The sequence below is a fragment of the Ovis aries genome, chromosome 9 (genome assembly GCF_016772045.2).
Source record: "Ovis aries strain OAR_USU_Benz2616 breed Rambouillet chromosome 9, ARS-UI_Ramb_v3.0, whole genome shotgun sequence".
NCBI classification, from domain to species: Eukaryota; Metazoa; Chordata; class Mammalia; order Artiodactyla; family Bovidae; genus Ovis; species Ovis aries.
Window position 1 is genome coordinate 25,575,400 of NC_056062.1, and position 21,951 is coordinate 25,597,350.

Genomic DNA, 21,951 nt, shown 5'->3' on the forward strand with positions numbered 1-21,951 from the left:
ACCTCAGCCTAGAGCAACAGCGTGGAAGATGCAGGACAAGGACCAAGAATGGAAGAGTCGAGAGAGACCAGGGTTCTTTATCATCCATCTCCAGATGGGCTATGAACCAGACAGAACGGGGGAAAGGTCACGGTTTGGGGTGACAGAAACGCCTGGGTTCAAACCCCAGCTCTGTCACTTTCCCAATGAGTAACACCAGAAGAGTCTTACTTCTCCGGCCTTCAAGGCTGCAGCCCTTGTTAACGACAACAACCTGGTCTGACACTCAGAAAGATTACTTGAGATGATGTGGCTGAGCGTCTCAAGACCTGCACTTGAGATGCGTCAGCTGCCTTGTCCCTGCTGTCACTGTGCTCACAGTTTGGAGAAGACAAGTGGGTGTCTGTAACAAAGCGACTGAACCGGGTACCTGAAGATTACCACCTGGCCAGTGACGCCGACCCCAGGCCTATGAGGGTCAGCGACTTCAATCTGGACTTGAAGGCGGAGATGGAGGACAATAGTGGTCACCTCCTGATTTTTATGTGTGTGCAAAACCTGCCCAGGGGGCATGCATGAATGTACATGGGGCAAGGCTTAGCTGGCCCTGCTCTTTTGGAGCATCCAAGCAAAGGTAACCAAGGTATTTAAGGAGGAAGAGGCTCTTTGGTGGGGCAGGTGGCCTGCAGGGGTGGGAGCTAAGCCAGGTCACAAAGAAGGGTATGTTCCCAGGCAAGGCTGCGGTGCAAAGACCCGCTCTGGCTCCCTTCAGAGTGAGGTCCTCCTGGAAGGGCCTCAAGCCACCCAGTCACCCAGAAGCTGGAGAGGAGGCAGCCTTGCCCTGCAGACTGCAGGCAGGCAAACAGCGCTCACCTCACTCCCTTGTGTGGTTTTGAGGATGGATACCCATGGTGGAGGGCAGTAATGCCACTAGGACCACAGCCGGGGGACCTGGCCTGTGCCAAAGGCTGGGACGAGGCACTGAAGCAACAGCGCGCCAAATTCAGAGCGTGGCCAGCATCAGGGCAGCCAGAGGAAGTCAGAGGCCACACCCAGTGGCCCAGTCTTCCTCCTTTCTGAGAAAGACCATCAAAGCAGAACGAAGGCCTCTGGCAGGGTGGGGAGCTCGGAACCACAAAGAGAGCTCCCACCTGGGCCAGGCAGGGCTTCGGTCCTGCTGGAGAGGGCTGTGTCCTCCCTGGGTCTTATTCCAAGACTCCTCCCTCGGACCCCTACCCCTCTGCCTTCCCTTAGCCATCTGGTCTCCCCTGATAAAACCCTGCTTCCTGGGTCCAACGTTCCCACTGACACCTTTCAGAATCATCTGGTCCCAGGCAGTTGTCACAGCTCTTGTCAAATTCACCTGAACCAGTGGGATCGCAGGAGCCGAGATTGTCGGAGCACACACCGCCTGCTGGGCACTGTCCGGCACTCCCTGTGGACAATCTGAGCTCAGTGAACGCTCACAGTGACTCTTTGGGGCAAGTACTATGCTCTCCCAATTGACAGGGAAGAACACTGAGGTTCTCCGAGGTTCAGGAACCTGCCCTGGCCATGCACCCGAAGTGCACATCACTGGGCTGTGCCCAGGTGACCTTCCCCTGCTCTGAGCACCAGACCCCTCAGTTAAGGGAGACCTCGATGCCGTGAGACCTCAGACAAGACCCTCCACCTCTCTCTGAAGCAGCCCTTCCTCCTCTGAAACAGGAGACCATCACAGCACCTGCGCCGCACCCTGGCTGCCTCAGTGCTGATGAATGAAGACACCCACAGCACCCGGCAGATGCTAAAAATGGCGCCTCTTCAGGGAGCATGCAGACGAGAGGAGAGAGAGACAGACATACACACGGACAGACAGACGGACAGGCAGGCAGACTGAGCTGACCTCTCAAAAAAGGCAAACGAGTTAAACTTCAGATAGGAATCACGCGTGCATGCTCAGTCGTGTCCAACTCTTTGCAACCCCATGGTCTGTAGCCCGCCAAGCTCCTCTGGTAGTGGAATTTCCCAGGCAAGAATACCAGAGTCGGCTGCCATTTCTTACTCTAGGGGATCTTCCCAACCATCTGTATCTCCTGCACCGGCATGTGGATGGATTCATTACCACTGCACCACCTGGGAGGCCCCTCAGAAAGGAATAGCAGCCCACAGACACCCGAAGACACCCAATGCCTGGGGTACCAGTTAGCACACTGATTACGCCATTTTCTTCCTTCCCAAGAGAAGAGAGGCCAAAAAAGAAGAGAAAATTCAGGAAGACGTGGTTGGATGGCATATTCGAGCACCCTGGGTGCATCAATGAAGATAAAACAAAACCCAAAACTATCCAATGTTATTTTTACCCAACCCCACCCAAACCCAAGGCAACCAAAGAGGAGAATGCCTAAACAGTGAGCAATTCCACCCCAGAGCCAGGTTCTCTGATAAACTACTGACAAGGAAACATCTGGAAGGAGCTTCTCAACCTCCCCGGCACCTTGAGGGGGATCTATGTACCCTGAAGAATGAAGTCCTAGCCCTGTTTGAAAGCTATGAAGGGGACCTGCAAACACACTGCAGAGATAAGGGAGGCGGGGCTGCATGAAGGAGGCAGTCAGGACCCATCCAGAGTCCAGACCTTCCTGGAGAGGAGGAGGCACAGAGGCAAGGGGCCGAGTGGCCTGGGGCACCCCCACCCCATGCCCCCAGCAGCCTGTGGCTTGATGCAGATGAAGACGGAGCTGTCTTATTTACTGCCCTTTGCCAAGACGGGTACCTAGGAAAAGCAAGTCTCCAATAAATTTCTGTTAAATAAATGAATAAACAAAATCCTGGCCCCTAACAGCTACCCAGTTGGTAAAGAATCTGCCTGTCATGCAAGAAACCTAGGTTTGATCCCTGGGTGGAGAAGAACGCCTGAAGAAAGGAACAGCAACCCACTCCAGTACTCTTGCCTGGAGAATTCCATGGACAGAGGAACCTGGCAGGCTACGGCCCATGGGGTCGCAAAGAGTCGGACACAACTGAGCAACTAGCTCACTTTCATATTCTTCACTGCCACCCAGGGAAATGCCCCATGAAATGAAGGCTGCTCCATCCCGCAGCAAATATGGACGATGCAGTCTCAGTTGCATCCAGCAGACAGCCAACACTGAGCAAAGGAGACCCGCCAAAATGCCATGAAATGCACGCCATGCCCCGCTGCGGAGGAATCTGAGTCTGGTGACTTCAAATGCTGACTTGAGGAAAACAAGCAGCTCCAGGGCACTGTGGCCAACAGAGCTCAAGCTTGGTCCAAACTTAGAGAGACCAGGCAAGGGTGGTTGAGTCACTTGTCTGGAGAGTGGAGGAGGCAGCATTTGCTCCCGGCCCTGCCTGTCTCTTACTCGGCTCTAGGCAGCACGGTCAGATCCAGAGGAAGCCGAAAGCAAATGAAAACAGAGCCCCAGCAGGCTCAAGGTGACCACACACTGAGCAGGGATCATAGAGTCTGCCCCCCGCCAAGCCCAGAAAGACCTCTCAGCCTGACAGCATCAGCTTCTCATTTGCCTCCCATGTCCCACTCACCCCCACACACAGAGCCTCCAGCCCTGCTGGAGAGCTATCTGCAGGGCTCCAGACACAGGGCTGGTGTCTCTCTTGGGAAAGCAGGAGGCAGGGCTGAGTCCTCTTTCTAAGCCCAGGACATACGAGTGCCCAGCACACAAGAGGCACTCAAGAAAAATCAGTGACTCTGAGTCACAGGATGGATCAAGTCCCATCTGTCACATGGGAAGAACAAGTATCACCTCCAAGGCTGATGAAAAGTTTAAAGAATCCAGAAAAAGAACTTTTAACTAGGGTCCTGGTTGGTATCATAAATACATCCTTAATTCCTGACAACCTTTACAGTTGGTCAACACAAAGAAAAATTCAATTCAGTTCAGTTCAGTCACTCAGTCATGTCCAACTCTTTGTGACCCCATGGACTACAGCACGTCAAGCCTCCCTGTCCATCTCTAACTCCCGGAGCTTACTCAGCCTCATGTCCATTGAGTCAGTGATGCCATCTAACCATCTCATCCTCTGTTGTTCCCTTTTCCTCCTGCCTTCAATCTTGCCCAGCATCAGGGTCTTTTCAGATGAGTCAGTTCTTTGCATCAGGTGGCCAAAGTATTGGAGTTTCAGCTTCAGCATCAGTCCTTCCGGTGAATATTCAGGACTGATTTCCTCTGGATGGACAAGGGACTCTCAAGGGTCTTTTCCAACACCACAGTAAAATTAAGTATGGCGATAACTCAGCACAATACCCTCGCATACATGAGGGGTAAACAAACATATATACATGCGTTTGTGTGTGTGCATGTGTGTGGTATATATGTGCATGTATGCACATTCTTATCAAGACAGAATTGTGTGTATGTGGTTGTTTTTAACTGATAACGGGAGAAGTGCCTAAGATGCAGCTAGAGAAGCTATATTCCATGCTCACCAGGGAAATTGACCCCAAACATCACATCTGCACGGAGTCAATAGGAATCCACTGACCTGCCTGCAGAAGGCTAGGACTCCACCACTTCTGTGGGAGTTTGATGAAGCTGCTGCTAGGAGAGAAGTGAACAGGGCTGACTGCCTTCAGGACTCACCTTTGAAGTCATGCAAACAGGATGGAAAGAAAACTCACACAACAAAAGTGTTTTTACATGCCCTACACTGCTCGTGAAAGAAGGAGCTAAGTCATGTCCGACTCTTGCGACCCCATGGACTGTAGCTCACCAGGCTCCTCTGTCCATGGGATTCTCCAGGCAAGAATAGTGGAGTGGGTTGTCATTTCCTTCTCCAGGAGATCTTCCCAACCCACGAATTGAACCCAGGTCTCCCGCAGTGCAGGCAGATTCTTTACTGACTGAGCTGCGCAGGAAGCCCCACTGTTCGTGACCACCTGAGGAAATCTATCTTGAACTGCTCCTTGTCATTCCTTCACGCCTTCATCCATGCCTTGGCCAGCAGAGGGGCAGAGGAGGAGGAGCATACTCAGTTCAGCGCACACCTGTCAGGGATGGGAGGAGCTGACACCTGGCCTGAGCTGCTTACCCGAACCCCCGCACTGCAGCCTGAAGTCTCTGCACCCGAGTGGCTGTACCCCCAATTGCCGCCAATGCTGAGATTTTGGGAGGCGGGCTGTGAGTACACACCGACCCCAGCAATAATGCAGGTTCTGCTTCTCACACCCCCTCCCATCCACAGCGCAGGCCCTCTGTGGGAGTGTTCTCGGGAATCTGGGGCCCATTCAACAGAGGAAGCTCCGGGATGTGGCAGGAGGAGGAAATGGGGCACAGTGGCCCTGCCAAGATTTCCAGAGGAAATGAGTAACCCGTTGTTAGGCAGTTACACATCGCCAAGCGAGGAAGTGGCATTGTCTGGGGACCAGCCGAGGGCCTTACATAACAGGCAAACCGCCCCCCCCACCCTTGCATTCTGGCCATGGCCGTATTTGGGGATTGGCAAAAGCATTTGATGAGCACCTCTACCCTGTGTAAACACTGGCTTTATTAGGGTGGCTGAGAGAGGTCTGGACCGGAGTCCTGCTTGGCTCGGTGCTAGGAGTGAAACTGACTCAGTCTCAACAGCCTCGTTCCGGCAGCTCACATCTGCCGAGCACCCATGCAGACCCGGTGGGTAAGTCTGGGCTCGAGACCCAGGCTGCCAGTCTCCTCCTCCACCAGCTACCAGCGATGGGATTTGGACAAGTTGCTCAACTGCTCTGTGCCTCAGTCACCTGGAGCAAGGAAATCCTTGCACCTGAATCCCAGGGCTGCTGAGGTTGGACTGCGATCAAAGGCACTCAGTGCTCAGAATGATGCATCACACAAACAAGCTTTTGATATTGGTCCGAGTGGGGTCCTAGGGATGAAGGTCACACACCCCCATCTCTGAGGACAGATAGCAAAATACAAAGTAAAATGAAGGCCTTAGGGTCTGCGGCAGACTGCACAGGGCCTAGTGGCTGCACGTGGAGAAGGGTCACCCCCCTCGGGCACCTTGGAAAAGAAACGGTCAAGGACCTTTCTGAAGCAGCCAGCAGAGGAGGGAGGCAGAGAAATAAACTCTAGGTTCTTGCTGGAGACATCGCAAGACGAGAGGCCCATTTAACAAGATCTCAAAACTCACTCCAGTTCAACTGGCAGCTGGTCATGATCATGATGCCATGATTGAGGTGGACAGAAAGTGCCCAAAGGGAGTCAATGCCATTTGGGCACATTCACTGTGTCATTTCCTACTCACCACCACCCCTTCAGGGAGGTACCATCTCACACACATATACAAACACATGAGCATACACACACACACACACACACACACACACACACACACACACACCCTTTATTTTGAAAGATGAGGAAATCGAGGCACTTGGAGTTTAAGTTAAACTTAAAGGTTCAGAATTCAAATCCAGGTTTGTTTTATTCTCCACTGAGGGGATTTTTTTTCCTCCTCTGCTGGTTGGTTGAATTATTATTATTATCGCTATCTGTTTAGAGTTCTGTTTTTAGTGAGACATAAATGACATATATTAGTCAAAGTTATATCAGCTTCAAATAACGATTTGCTAACCTCAAATATTGTTGAATGATCACAATACGTCTAGTCAGAATCCGCTGGCACACGTAATAACTAGTTTTCTTACAAAAATAGTCACAGGACTTCCCTGGTGGTCCAGTGGTGAAGAATCCATCTGCCACGGCAGGGGACACGGGCTCAATCCCTGGCTCAGGAAGATTTCACATGGAGCGGGGCAGCTAAGCCTGCGTGCCACACAGACTGAGCGTAGGTGCCCAAACTCCCGAAGCCCGTGTGCTAGAGCCCAGGCTCTGAAACAAGAGAAGCCACCACAACGAGAAGCCTGCGCACTGCAACTGCAGCAGATCCGGCTCGCCACAACTAGAGACAGCACGCGTGCAGCAGCGAAGACCCCGCGCGGCCAAAGTGAAAACCACAAACGCAGAGAAAGGTTGCGAGGAGAATGCAGATCCTTTTTCTTTACACAGGGAGCAAGTGACTGTCCTACACCCCATCACCCCAGAACATTTCAGTGTGTATTTCCTGAAGCCAGGACATTCTCCCCAGAATCATGTTCCCCCAGCAAAATAGGGACACTGACGCTGATTCGTAACTAACATCCAGTTCTCATACCTGACTCAAATGTCACCAACTGTCTCCAACCAAGTGTTACATCCAGTTGTCACACGTCTTCAGTCCCCTTCACTCTGGAGCTCTTCCTCTGTGTTTCCCTAACTCTCACGACCTTGATACTTGACAGATAAGCCATGTCTTTAGTTTGAAGCACGTCCCCCACATGGATGGCATCACCGACTCAGTGGACATGAGTTTGAGCAAACTCCAGGAGATGGTGAAAGTCAGGGAAGCTGGCGTGCTGCAGTCCATGGGGTCGCAAAGAGTCGGACACGACTGAGCGACTGAAAACAACAGTGTCCCTCTACTTAAGTTTATCAGATGTTTCCCCTGATTATATTCATGGTCTGTATCTTCATTAATTTTTTTTTTTTTTTTGCAGAATTGCAAAGTAAGAGTTGGAAGGAAGACTTCCTGGATGAAAGTAAATCCTCTAAGTTGACTGTGATCCTGATGACAACCTTCACCCCACCATTTTTCACCAGTTGGGGGGAAAACAGTGGAGAGTAGCCTACGACTCAGGAAGGAATGGATGGTCTGCAGTCTGGAGAGGGACGATGGTTTCCATACAGCCAAGGAGATGCTGGCATCATTCACTCAAGCCAGCTTTGCTTACAAATAAAAAAGAAAGAAAAAAAAGAGAGAAACCTCAGAGTTCAGCTTAAAAAGATCTTTCAGACGGTGCCAGGTTGCTCCCTTTCCGAGCCCCCACCTCTGTTGCAAAGTACAATACGTATGTTTATCTTGCTTCTAAGAAGGGGGATATTAAAATACTTGAGGATTTTCCCCTCCTCTCCCTGGCATGCTGACTCCCAGCGGCTGCACAGCCACATATAATGAAGTGCAAAAGCAACAGTCAATTATGGCTTTCGCAAACACAGGGACCTTTCCTGAGGTTGGAAGTCGCATCACTTGAAAGGCTGACTTTCTTCAAACTTCCAGGAACTGAGTGGCCCAGAGCCCGTCTATTTAAAGGTCAACCCAGCCCTGCTGTATTTGGAGGGCTGCCGCCAACACGAGCTTATTCTCGGCCCCTCTCCGCAGCCACCGCAGTGGGACGTGAGCAGCACTGGGTTCCTTTCGAAGGGAGGCGAGGGGCGCCCAAGACAGAGGCGGGGTCAGAGGGAGAAGGGAGATGAGAAGTGACTCGCCGCCCTCCCGTTTCATGGGGGCAACCTTGGGGGCTGGTGGTTAAGACAGTGAACTCCTCCATGGCCGACCTTTGAAAGCAGACCACATCTCAGAATCAAGCCTCATTTCCCATTTCCAGGGACAAGGTGGTCCTTTTTGCCCCCCCCTTAGCTCAGCTCTCTGGGCCTGAGTGTTGGAGCAGCAGATGGAGCGCAGGCAGCAGGAGACAACCCCCAAGCCCCCTTATATGGCGACCAGAGGGACCACCTCACCCACCAGTGACTTACAAAACCTTTCGAAAATGTTTAACCCTTAGCTTGGTGTTAAGCTCACACAGCTCTGCATCTACTTAATCCCACTCCTCGCTAACTAAGGTGGAAAAGAATCCATCTGCAATGCAGGAGACTTGGGTTCAGTCCCTGGGTCTGGAAGATCCCCTGGAGAAGGGAATGGCAACCCACTCCAGTATTCTTGCCTGGAGAATCCCATGGACAGAGGAGCCTGGTGGACTACGGTCCACAGCATTTCGAATAGTCAGACCCAACTGGACGACTAACACACTGCCTGCATGTTCTTTGTTTACTTGTTCCACTAATTGCAAGCTGACTCAGAGGTGACAGGCATGGAGAAATCACTGCTGACACAGCATCTATAATGTGCACGGGGTCTGAGTGGGTGGTGGGTACAGCTGACCAGCCCGAAGTCACCCAGCTAGTGAGAGACAGGGTCAGAATTCCAGCGCCTACCTGTCTGACTCCAGAACACACTCTCCTATTTCGTCATTCCCCTCCACACATACCCCTTGTTCAGGAAGTCAACTAGTGCTTTGCTGGAAAGTTATTGATCCCACATGCCAGGTACCTGAGGGCTTCAGGGAGGAGGTGGCATTTGAACATTGCCTTCAGTGGGGCTCAGAGAAAAAAAGGAAGAGGGTCCCAGGAAGAAAGTACAATGTGAACAAAAGCCTGAACAGACAGATAATAACTGTCTATTATTATAGACAGCTTCACAAGGGTGAAGCCCGGAGTATCCAGGGTATCCAGTATTAGGGCATCCAGGAGTCCTTTGGGACGCTTTCCTAGTCCTGTGTGCTGAACTCAGACTCTGCCAGTCACTGCACTGTGCCACCCCTCTGGGTCATCCTGATCCTCGCGACAATGCTGAGAAGTAGAGATACCAAGGATTACAGGAGTCTCCACTACTGACTGCCTGGTTACAGGGAGGCAGGGCTTACCCCAGACCCAGGGCCGTTGGGTACCAAGGCTAGTGAGCTATCCACATGCCTTCTCAAGTATTTTTTTTTTCCTTCCTGCTGAGGTCATTGTGGACACAGGAAAGGATGCTCATGGGGAATGAAAGGAGGAAGAGAAAGAAAGGAAATACAGAGGGAGGGGAGGAAGGAGGGAAAACATGCCAGGACTGTGATTCAGTGCAGACCTTTCCGAGGGTCCGATTAGCCTGAAAAGACTTTGAAACCCGAACCAACAAAAGCGAACACTCAGGGAGCCAAGCCAGGAAGCTCAGGCAGAGAATCTCCAAGACCAAACGTCATCAGAAGCGACTCTGGAAGGGACTTTGTTCCAAGGTCAGGTCTCAGGCTGTACGCCCCAGAAAGAGAGATGAGGATCCCTGTGTGCAAGCTCGCAGGGGAATGTGCTCGGGAGAAAGGGAGCGAGGGATGCAGAACCCACAGGCTGGGAGTAGCCTGGACTCCAGCCTCAGCCTGAGCTCACCAGCAGCTCTGGTAGTCAAATGGGACCACAGGGCTCATTCCTGCTTCGAAGCAGGGGGGCTGGCCTTTTGTACCCCTGAGTCAGCAGAGACTGGGGGTGGTGGGGGGTGAGCAACTTCCTGGATGAGGCAGCAGATCTCCAGAGAAGCGGACGCAGACAGTGAACTTGAACAGCTGGGGGGTGAGTGTGCCGGTCCGGTAAAGGGGGCCCGGGTGGGACATCAACAGCATCTATTACATTAGTCATAATTTAATGACTGGGAGATGACCAGGAAGGACAACAGGCCCCGTTTTTTTAACATTTCCTGCAGAGTCGGGCTGCCTAAGCCAGAGCCTGGGTCGGGGCTGAATCTGCCTCCCAAGTGAGTGTGGAAACATCTGGGGTGTGACAGACACCGAGGGTGAGCACAGCCCCAGGGGAAGACGGCCGGACGGAGACGCGCGTCTGCAAGGCGTGAGACATGAAGGCCGGTTGGAGGTCATCTCTCTTCTCTGATCCTCCCTCCCAGAGAGTGCCAGCATATGAAGTCAAAGGAAACAGGCCAAGAACACAGACTTAACTCTCCCACCTGAAAAAACCTAACAGGATTGGTCTATGAAAAGTGTGTAGAGCTCCGCAAGAGATTATACGATCAGATATTTCCAACAAATTACCAGATGGGTTTATGCCTGTATGCCTGGCATACGGCTAGAGCTAAATAAAAGCTGAGTGGCTTGTCAGCTGTACAGATTGTAACCTCCACCTCAGGCTTAGCGACGACCTCCTAAACTTTTCCCAGAGAGGTGGCAATGAGGTGGAGAGCCTCATTCGTGCATGAGTTTTGCAGTCGTTGGACGGTTCTCAATCGGCCACATCCTGATTTTTTTCAGCTGAAGAGTTCTGTTGTCTCCACACATCCAGCAACAGATGATAATAAACATAATGAGCCCTCTCCAAACAGTGGAATATTATTCAGCCATGAAAAAGAATCAAGTATTGATATATGCTACAACTTCCAAGGATGAATCCTGGAAACACTGTGCTAAAGGAAACAAGTTAGTATGTGTCCGTGTGTGTGCGATGTCCAGAACAGACAAATTCACAGAGATGGAAGGCAGACGGGTGGTTCCCTAGGATGGGGGTGGGGGGGACTGCTAATGAAGACAACCTTTCGGGGGTGATAAAATATTCTAAGATAGACTGCAGGGATGGTAGCGCAGTTCCCCTAGCATGCTGAAGCCTCTTACTGCACACTTTAAATGTGTGACTTGTAGGGTATGTCATTAAAGCTGTAAAAAAAAAAAAAAAAAAAAAAACAGAAAAGTTCTGCTGTCATAGGAAGGAATGACAATAACACCAGTGATGGGTTCCATTCACTGTACAGAAATGTTAGTTGGGGGACTTCTCTGGTGGTCCAGTGGCTAAGGCTTTGTGCACCCAATGCAGGGGGCCCGGGTTCAATCCCTGGTCAGGGAACTAGATCCCATATGCCTCAACTAAGGCCACAATTAAGAGCCGGCACAGCTGAATAAGTAAATAAATATTAAAAAGGAAAGAAAGGTTAGCTGGTGGCATCTGGAATACAGCATGCTAGGCCTGATCAAGTCCCCAAACCACACCCTCCCACCCAAAACAGAGAGAAGACACCACCATTGGAAAGCCTTTGGACAAAAGGCTTTCAGAATACGGCTGCCCTTCAACCTCCAAAACACCCTGATCTTCACAATCCAAAGCCACTAAAGAGGGGCCGCGCAGCAGCCCGCCAGGAACTCTTATTTTGTCTCCTGCCTCGAGCAATTCCTAAACAGTGGGAGTTAAATATTTATAAAGCAGTCACTGTTTGTTTAATGTTCGATCTGTACTTGCGAAGCACAGTGCAGGGAAATGCTGAAGTGACAGCTGATTATACAACACAGGGAAGCCCTGCGCCAGGGAGCCTGACACTTACCAGGAGTCCAGTCTCACCTTCCAGCCCAGCCCGGCGGCCCTCGCCTCCTCCTCAAAGCGCGCCCGCAGGTTGGGAGGGGTCTCCAGTGTTTAGTCTCCTCTTCCCCAGTGCCCGCAGAATAAGACAAAATAGTCCTTTCCTCCAAAAGCCACCGGGCACATGGCTCCTACCGGAATAGAGCAGTTTCAGTGAAAGTGGGGTGCCGCAGGGTCAAGGCCTGCCTTCCATAGACCCCACCACACAGAGAGGGCAGGGGGCTCCAGGCCAAAACAGCAAGATGCACGTGGAGACCAGGAACGCCTTCTGAGGCCTCCCCAAGGTCATCCCCCTTGTGTTTGTCCGATACCTGATGTCAGGCAGCCCCAACCTGAACACCGGACACGTTCAGAAGCAACTCCCGGGCCTCACATCCATTTCAACCTGAGGCATCTCAGTTATTTCCGCTGCGAAACACCGGAAAGCCCCACGTGCTTCCCAGAGTTACTCCTGAGCTTTTATAAGATGATCCTTTATGGCAGTGGTCCCCGACTTTGGGGATCTAATGCCTGATGATCTGGGATGAAACTGATGTAATAATAATAGAAGTAAAGTGCACAATAAATGTAATGCACTTGAATCATCCCCAAACCATCCCTCCCACCCCTGACCCCAGGCCATGGAAAAAACTATCTTCTGTGAAACCGGTCCCTGGTGTCAAAAAGGTTGGGAACCACTGCTTTAAGGCATCATTGCTGTGTTGAGGAGGGTGACCACCCCCACCTGCTTCCGATTCCTGGCTCAGCCCTCACCTGGCTGTGACCTCTGGCAATTCCGGTCACTGTCCCAGCCTTCTGCAATGGCTAATCAGCATATAAGAACAAGCCAGACAGAGGGAGGAAATGTTCCTTGCGGAGTACCAAACACTGCCCAAAACACACGTCAGGCACTCTCAGCGTTACCGGGAAATTGCAGGGTGGGAAGGCAGCCATGAACGTTCCCCAGCTCTGGGACCCCTCGGCCCTCTGGGGCCTAGACATTCGGGAGAGCAGCTGATACGCGGAGATCACATTGCCTGTTACACCGGGGAACAGCTCCACCAGAACCTTTAACCCGCCTTGGCCATTCATTCTGGGGATCCCCACCCATCCTGTTTTCCCCAGGTCTGTCCGGCAGTCAAGGCAGAGGCAGGGCCAGCCTGCCACCCTGTCCCTCTGGTGGCAGTGCTGAGCCGGGGGGGACACGGGCATACAGGGCTTCTCCCCTGCACGTGAGCCAGCTCACTGGGGGATCTCTGATGAAGAGAGTGACGGGGGAGGAAGGAAGCTGAGAGGTGCACATCGAGCAGCGAAGTGGGCACAGTGGAAGCAAAGACCTGGGGAGCTGAGACTTCGTGGAGAAGAGGGCCCAGAAAAAAAGCCACCTGAAGTGAAGCCCCTGAAAATAAGGGCCAGATATTTATAGGGCATGTGTGTGTCGTGGGGAGGAACTTTATCCTGAAAACGCAAACTGCCGAAGCATCTGCTTCAGATTCCCGTCTCTACCTCTGACTGCGATCCTGGGCCACTACCGTCACTTGTCTTACAGCCTGTTTAGGAGGCTCTCTTGAAAAAGGAAACAGTTATAAATACAACATATTCTATATTCATAAATTTATCTTTTACACATTGTAAGTGTATACTATATCACTGATAACTAATTCTAAATATAAAAGGAGTCTTATGCTTAAACCTGAAGCTGTCACTTGAAAGTTTGCTCTGAGTGTTAGGTCCCCCAAAACAGTGAATCAAATCGACTATACTTCCCTAAAAAAAAAAAAAAAAAAAGAATGAATCTTACACTGAGCCTGTTGTAGCAAGTTTTCTCACAAAACACAAACTTCTTCACTCCTCATGATTAAAAGAATCATTTGCAAAAAACCTTTCGAGACTTCACTCATGTTCCTAAGACCTCTTTAAGTTTTTGGATTTTTCAGTCCCTTTCTTGTAATTTACCTAGAGGGTCACCATCATTTTTTAATCTCTTCTCCACGGTTAGCCGGCCTGATTCTGCCTGGGTCCCCGAGAACTTCCCCAGAGCAGGACTCAAGTCTCCTCCTGCTTCTCTTCCTCTGAAAGCAGGAGTCTGCAACCCTTTTGGCACCAAGGATGGGTTTCGTGGAAGACAGTTTTCTGCAGAAAAACTGGGGAGGTGGGGAGGGGGGATGTTTCGGAGATGACTCAAGTGCATTACACTTACTGCGCACTTTGTTTCTACCATTCTTACCTAGCTCCACTTCAGACCATCAGGCATCAGATCCCGGAGGCTGGTAATCCCTGGTTTAGAGCAAGCAGCTAGAGTAAGTACCCGATATTTACCCTTTACTTCTGTCTACAGGTCCCCCACCCTCACACACTGTGAGGTCCCCGGGGGGCAGGAACTCGTGTTCACTTTGTTGGCTACTCCCCATGGTCACCTCTGGTATCATCAGATTCCGGATCAGGGCCTGGCTCAGAGGAGGCTCGGGGCAAATGCAGGTAACGCAAGAAATCTGCCCACAGCACCTTGTCTGCATGGGGAAACCCTGCAGTCTGGGCAAGACGTGCAGTTACTGGTCGTGGGCCTCCCTCCCTTGGACAGAACTGGTCCTGTCACCCGTCTCTCCCAGCGCCATGTCACCGAACAAGTGGGCAAGGCAGACAGGACCGACATGTAGGTGTTTTACTATAGCTGCACGTTAATGAGCCAGTCAAGAAACAGCATCTTTCTTTGGCCCATGGACCAGAGATGCAGATGGTCTTTCTTGCGAAACACATCCTCCTGATTGTACAAGTTCTGATTTCCCTTTCTTTAAAGCAGTGCAAAAGTTGAGTCATCAGCCAAACATATGGAATACAGCTTCCTTTGAGTTTTACTATTTTTTCTTCCTATTTTTTTTTTACAGCTGTTCTGCCTCTCAATGATTTGGTGACAAGTTTTTAGCAAATCAACGTTATCCGTGCCTTCCAAAGTGCTCAACCTCGTTTTTCATGAAACAGCTCCGTTCTCATCGGTTTATATAATACATAATCACCGACACAACTTGCTTTGGGCCAGTACATGAGTCAAGGGGCAGTAAAAAGCTTTGCGGGCACACCAGTATCAATAGCTAACATTTAACGGGTGTTTACCCTGTGCCAAGAAACACTGTTCTAAGCCTTCACATGTATTAACTCATTTAATGCCATAGTCACCCTGGCAGGCAGGAACTAGTATTAGTCTGATTTTACCAGATAAAGCATACAAGCACAGAGAGGTTGTTTAATTTGCCCAGGGTCACACAGCTGGTGGGGCAGGACAAAACTCTGGATTGGGAAAATTGGGCTTGTGAGCCTTCAGTGGGCCTGGGGCCTCGCTCGGTTTGCAGTCCAGAGGGAATGGGCAGGGAGGAAGCCAAACAGAGGTCACTTAAGGGTTTCTTCTGTCCTTGCCCTGGACTGACAGATGTTTACAACTTCTGGCAATCAGTAAATGACTGATTATCTTCAGATGTGGGTGGGCTGGACGTGAGCAGGGAGTTTTATGAGTGCACAGTTTTGTGTTATGATGACTTCTGCTTCCCAGTGTAATCTGTCTGCAGGAACACAGATAGGGGGCACCCCTCAATTTCAGTGTAGCTGGAGCAGGAACAGCTAGCGGGAGGAGGGGGGCAAGAGAGGAGGCTGGGTTCAGAGTTAAGGGCAGACGTGGCAGGCCAAGGGGTTTGGATCCAACCCTGTCTAGAGAGACTGGCCAGAGAGCGCTCCCAGCCGGCAGAAGCGCCTAGCAGATGGTCTGAGAATCAAAGACGCCCCCCAACTGCAGGCATGCAGGCAGTGCAGGAGGAAAGAGGCGAGGAACCTGAAAACGGGATGGGGAGCTTACAGGCGAGGCCTTGGGGGCTTTCTTTCCACTTTCTGACCTTCTCAGGGACCCCCTCAGGGCACCCACACTGCTGGGCTTGGAAAGGCCGACTCTCCACACCTTAAACAGGTAAGGCCTTTTAGAGAATGAAAACCCTGCGCTGAGACTCTTCCAGGTGGAGCAGAGACGAGGCGCCCAGTCTGCAGTCTCTCAGTCTCACGTTCTTCCCACTGCCCTGGGCCACAGTCTCCAACTGAGCCTGAGTGGCCAGCGGAAGGCCCCCTGCAGACAAGGTCACAAAAGGAAGGAGGGATGCTCAGGCTCCAAGGGCCACCTCCTGAAACCCAGACAGGCTGACTTACTGTCACTAAATAAGTCACTTTCCAGGCCAGAGAGTTAAGAAGGGGAAGAGACTTTGCCACCTGATTCCCTTCCGTGTGGTAGAAGAAGTCACCTCTCCCTGTATTTCATGAAATCATCAGCATCAAAGAGCAACTCGGGGACCTTCAGCTCCTCAGCCGGCTGAACAGGTGTCCCCAGTACATCCTGTGAGCTGGATGTGGGTGGTGCGTCACTTAGCTTCGGCCTTAAATAGTGCTCAAAGGCGGGGGAACCAGAGACACAAGGTCAAGGGGCATAAGCCACACCGCATTAGCCAGGCCACTCAGTTAAGTAGGTGGTCAATCCAATGCAGAAGACCCAGAAAGGACACGGCATCTGCCTTCAACTTGAAAGTTCTCTGTGAGAGGAGGCCTGTTGCTGTGGAGGGACCCAAGTATCAGAACCCAGAAAGCTAGGACAGAGCACGCAAGCCTCACGAAGGAGGACCAGTAGAAATGTCAACACCATCTTTCAGGGGCAGTGATCACCCCATCAGGGGAGGTATTCAAGGGCTGACAAGGTATTCAAGGGACAGGCCGGAAGCCAGGCTGCTACAACCGGGGATTCAACTTATCTCAGAGGTGGTTAGATGGGCGTGCAGCAGGAGTTCTATAAATGCATCATCTTAAGCATTTGCTCCCTACATCAGGAATACACATGGTGAAGGTCATACAACCTCGCATGTTTCAGAGACTCGAGTAACATAGCCTTACTCTTGGTTGGTTCACATACACACACACACACACACACACACACACATACACACACACACACACTCTCTCCCTCTTTCTCTCTCTCTCTCTCTCTCCCTCCTTCTTTCCCTACTCCACACTCTGCAAAGCCAGAACAGCTGTATGGGTGGCGTAGCAAAGACTCCTTTCTTCATGGAGCCATCTGCCACTCACTCACAGAGGCCTGACTACCTGGCTAGCAGTGTATGGACAAGGCAGTGGATAATGCAAGTCCCAGATCCAGTCCCTAATGCCTATGGCACGTGTCAAGTTCATCAGTTAGGGTGGAAGCTAATGAATACTTCTGAGAGTCTCCCGGGCTTCAGATGATACATAGGATGAGCTGTGAAGACCACTAGTCGCTGATCATATTACTCCTCCTGACACAGATCAGAGAGGGTAAGCTTCCTACCTTCACTCTGAGAGTAAGCAGAGAATCCAGCATTCAAATCCAGCCAGCCCTACCCAACTCCAAAAGGCACGCTCTTTTCAAAGGGCCCCACCAGGGACAGTCATACACAACCTGCTATGGAGGGGGAAATCCCCCACCTCCAACCAGGAGAGTCCGGACTCGCCCCGAGGCTGCCACTAAACCATCCATCGCAAGGGTCACTTTACTTTTCCTTTATATTTTACCATTCAGTTCAGTTCAGTTCAATTCAGTCGCTCAGTCGTGTCTGACTCTTCCCGACCCCATGGACTACAGCACGCCAGGCCTGCCTGTCCATCACCAACTCCCGGAGTTTACTCTCCATTGAGTCGGTGATGCCATCCAGTCATCTCATCCTCTGTCGTCCCCTTCTCCTCCCACCTTCAATCTTTCCCAGCATCAGGGTCTTTTCCAGTGAGTCAGCTCTTCGCATCAGGTGGCCAAAGTATTGGAGCTTCAGCTTCAGCATCAGTCCTTCCAATGAACACTCAGGACTGATCTCCTTTAGGATGGGCTGGTTGGATCTCCTTGTAGTTCAAGGGACTCTCAAAAGTCTTCTCCAACACCACGGTTTAAAAGCATCAATTCTTCGGCACTCAGCTTTCTTTATAGTCCAACTCTCACATCCATACATGACCACTGGAAAAACCATAGCCTTGACTAGACAGCCCTTTGTTGGCAAAGTAATGTCTCTGCCCAACTCAATTCCGGTGGCACTGCCCGCCCCGGATGCAGGCCAATATGAGCTGGGCTTTGATAGCAGAGATGAAAGGCAAGGGCTGCAGCATGCAGAGGTCCGAACAAATGTCAGCTGCTTTCATCAGGAAAACCCCAAATTACCCACTCTCACACACAGTCTTTCATCTCCTACCGGGCAAGCAGAGGCTGCTTATTAGAAAAGCTGCCTTGTCCACAACCTCCCTTGCGGGGGATGGGGTTGAGGGGCAAATGCCAGCATCAGCCTCAGAATCGCTGCACCCTGAGCATCACTCTGGCGGGCTGCCGGGCTGTTGGAAACTCAGGCTCCACTCTGCCCCCGGCCACAAGGTGCTGACACAGGGCCCAGAGAGGAGGTCTGTCTGGGCTGTCACCGCTGCGTAGGGAGGGCCCTGTCCCCGGGGACAGCCGAGCCACCACACCTCCCACACACACAGCCTGCAGCCCCAGGAAACAGAGGTCTGGTCCCACAAGCAGAAATGCGCAGGCGGGCCGGCCGGCCCCTCTTTCTCCCTTCTTTCTTTCTCTCCCTCTTCTCCAGCAAAGGTGGCAACTGAGCATTCCACATCAAAGATTCCTGTGGCCAAAAGGGGCCACTTGAGGTCACCACCGACACTGCGCCTCCCCATCAAGACAAGCCCGTCCAGGAGCTGCCGCAGGAGCAGGCCCGAGTCCCCGTTCGAGGATCTTAAGGAGTGGCTGCCAGCCTCCTTTGTGGCTACCAGTCTCCCCTTTCTGGACCACAGCACTCACTCCATTTGACAATCCTCTTTTCTTCAAACAACTCTGGCCCACTCGTGACTGTGAGCGTGTCAGGCCAGGGAGCTTGTTTGAATCTCTGTATCTTCAGGACTTGGTGTAAGGCCAGGTCCAGAGGGGCTACTGAGTAAAAAGGGGTGGGTGGGAGGATTAGCAGGGGGAAGGATGGGGGAATGGGCAGCAAAGGGCACGACAGAGGAGAGGGCCATGGGGCGCGCCCACTGAGGCCTGAGAGCATCACGAACTCTGGGGCCAAAGGGACCTGAGAGGTGCTCCGAGCCTCATGCCCACTCCTCATTTGGCAGACATGAAAACTAAGACTCCGACAACACGTGCGACCTTTGCCAAGGTCACGCGGCCGAGGGTGAATGAATCCACAGGAACACCCAGGGCAGCCTCAGTCAGCAAGGAGAGACGGCCAGCCATCCTGCTGGCGGAGCCAGGATGACCCTCATGCTCCCCAGACTCGTGCATGGAGAGACACCGCCACTGCCTCCACTGAGTCTAGCTCCTGCTCCTAAAAGCCTGATAGAATCTGGGCAGAAGAAATGCAGGCCTCCCGCCGTTACAACGTCAGCTTGAGGTGACAGGCTGACGACGGCCCACTAGGAACACCAGTCCTGCTTCTGCCCTCTTCGGGGTGAGGGGGAATGGGAGCAGAGTCCTCTGATCTTCCTCCAGCCCATCTCCCTGCAATAATTTCCACTTTGAAAGGAAAAGCGGCCCAGATCCAGGGATCAGGAGGGACCTGTCTACCTCCAGCACACCTCAGAGATACTGCAGATTCGGTTCCAGATCACGGAAATGAAGCGGCATGGCAACAAAGCGGGTCACATGAATTTTTTTGGTTTCTCAGTGCACATAAAGGTTATACTGTATATTAGTGCATATTTATGGAACCTAGAAAAACAGCACTGATGCACCTATCTACAGGGCAGCAACAGAGATGCAGATGTAGAGACTGAACTTGTGGACCCCGGTGGGGAAGGAGAGGGTGGGACAAACCTCGAGATCAGGATTGACATATATACAGTACCGTGTGTAAAACAGATGGCTGGTGGGAATCTGTTGTAAGGTGCGGGGAGCTCAGCTCGGTGCTGTGATGACCTAGAGGGTGGGATGGGGGTGAGAGCGAGACTCAAGAGGAAGGGGATACGTATACTTAGAGCTGATTCATGTCGTTGAATAGCAGAAGCTAAAACAGCATTGTAAAGCAATCATCCGCTAATTAAAAAATAAATTTAAAGAAATCTTTTTAAAAAGTTACGTTTACACCGTGGTGTATGTAGCCTATTAAGCATGCAACAGCATTATTTCTAATGTACATACCTTAATTTAAAAACATAAAACCAAACAATTACAACAGTAACCATCAAAGATCACAGATCATTGTAATGAATACAACAGCAACGAAAAAGTCTGAAATATTTCAAGAACTACCAAAATGTGACACAAAGACACAAAGTGAGAAAATGCTGTTGGAAAAATGGCACCAACAGACTTGCTCGCCACAGGTTGCCCCAAACCTTCTATTTGTAAAAGACACAACACCTACAAAGTGCAATGGAATGAGGCACGCAGATCTGTCTGTACAGGCAGACCAGTTCACAACTACTTCCTGATGACCTACGGTGCTTTCAGTCCCCGGCAGCGCACAGACAAAAGACAATGACAAGCCTAGCTCCTGGACCAAGCCCACAGTTGAGATCCCTGACCGCCTGTGTGGCTCATTCATTGAATTGTTCGTGCACCAAATCATTGCTGAGCGCCAGCCATGTTACAGCCAACTGTGCTACAGTTTGGAGTTGAGGTCTGTTCTCTGCTGAATATGCAAGAAGCCTGAACTTGACTCAAAGTGATCACTCCCATCACTTGCGTCCATATGATGTTTTCCCTGCTCAGAGCACTTACCCTGCACGGATGACCCAGGAAGGATGAGGTGGGTGTTCTGATGATCTCCCATCCCATGTTCAAGGAAACTGAGGTCCCGAGAGTTTGAGAGACACAGCCATGATCACACAGCAGAACCATGACTCAGACCCCCATCTTCTGTCTCCTCCGGCTACAAACCTTTGCCTCCCTGTAAGGCACGTGAGGAGTCCACATGAGAAAAAGATCGCTGTGGATGAGTGGCCAGAGTGGGCTGGACCTCAAAGGACCCGTGGGAAGAAAAGAGCAGGCATCTCACAAATGGACCTAGAACTGACTTCCTCAGGGTCAGCGCAGCTCATCCACAGAGCTTAGTATCTAAAACAAACAACACGGAACAAAAGTTTCTCCGTGTTGTGGGGAAGGAGCATAGAAGAGTGATCAGAGGCAGGTCAGAGTCAGACAAGCTCTGGTTCGCTTGTATCTGGGCCCTTATAACCGGAGTGCCCTAGACGAGCCTCTACTTTCTTATCTGGAAAATGGGAATACAAGGGCCCATCCCTTCGCTGTGGAACTCAGTGAATCAGCTGTCAGACACACCTGATCTGGCATGCATCGAGTGTCCCATGCCTCCTCTTTTTACTGCCTAAGGGGACCTTCAATGCTACCATATTTGTGTGTCTGAACTGAGGTGAAACCCACATAAAGTAAAACTAATTGTTTTAAAGTATTTAATTCAGGGGCGTTTAGCACATTTTACAATCTCGTACAATCATCACCTTTAGTTCCAAAACATTTTCACTGCCCTAAAATATAACTTCACACTCACCAAATCACTCCCCATCGCCTCCTACCCCCAGTAATCACCATCTGCATTCTGTCCTTATGGATTTACCTACTCTGGGTATTTCACATAAGTAGAATCACATGATATATGACCCTCTGCGTCTGGCTTCTTTTACCTAGCATCGTGTTTTCCAAGTTCATCCATGTTGCATTACGTGTTAGTACCTCGCTCCTTACAGGTAACGGACTATATATTTCACTATATATACACACACACATATATATATACACACATATATACATACACATATGTATTCTGTTGTGTGTGTGCATGTTTAGTATAATATGTATATTCCATTGTGTGTGCCTGTATATATAGATATATGCACACACACGATCATACTCTGTTTACACATTCATTTCATCCATTGATGGACATTTGTTGTTTCCACCTTCTACTGTGAACAGTGATGCTATAAACATTCGGGTACAGTTTTTCGCGTGGGCACATGTTTTCAA

At 51.0% G+C, this 21,951-nt stretch overlaps 1 long non-coding RNA gene across 4 annotated transcripts; it reads left to right on the top strand.

Moving 5' to 3' along the window:
• Positions 1–7,498: 7,498 nt before the first annotated feature.
• On the top strand, positions 7,499–20,039 carry LOC121820321 (uncharacterized). Of its 4 annotated transcripts, none has more exons than XR_006060803.2 (4): positions 7,499–10,175; positions 10,306–11,029; positions 14,168–14,236; positions 14,822–20,039. It is a non-coding gene; the product is annotated as an uncharacterized LOC121820321 (long non-coding RNA). The 4 variants fall into 4 exon arrangements; XR_006060804.2 differs by having other exon boundaries at positions 10,865–11,029; XR_006060805.2 differs by lacking the exon at positions 10,306–11,029.
• The last annotated feature ends 1,912 nt before the right edge of the window (positions 20,040–21,951 follow it).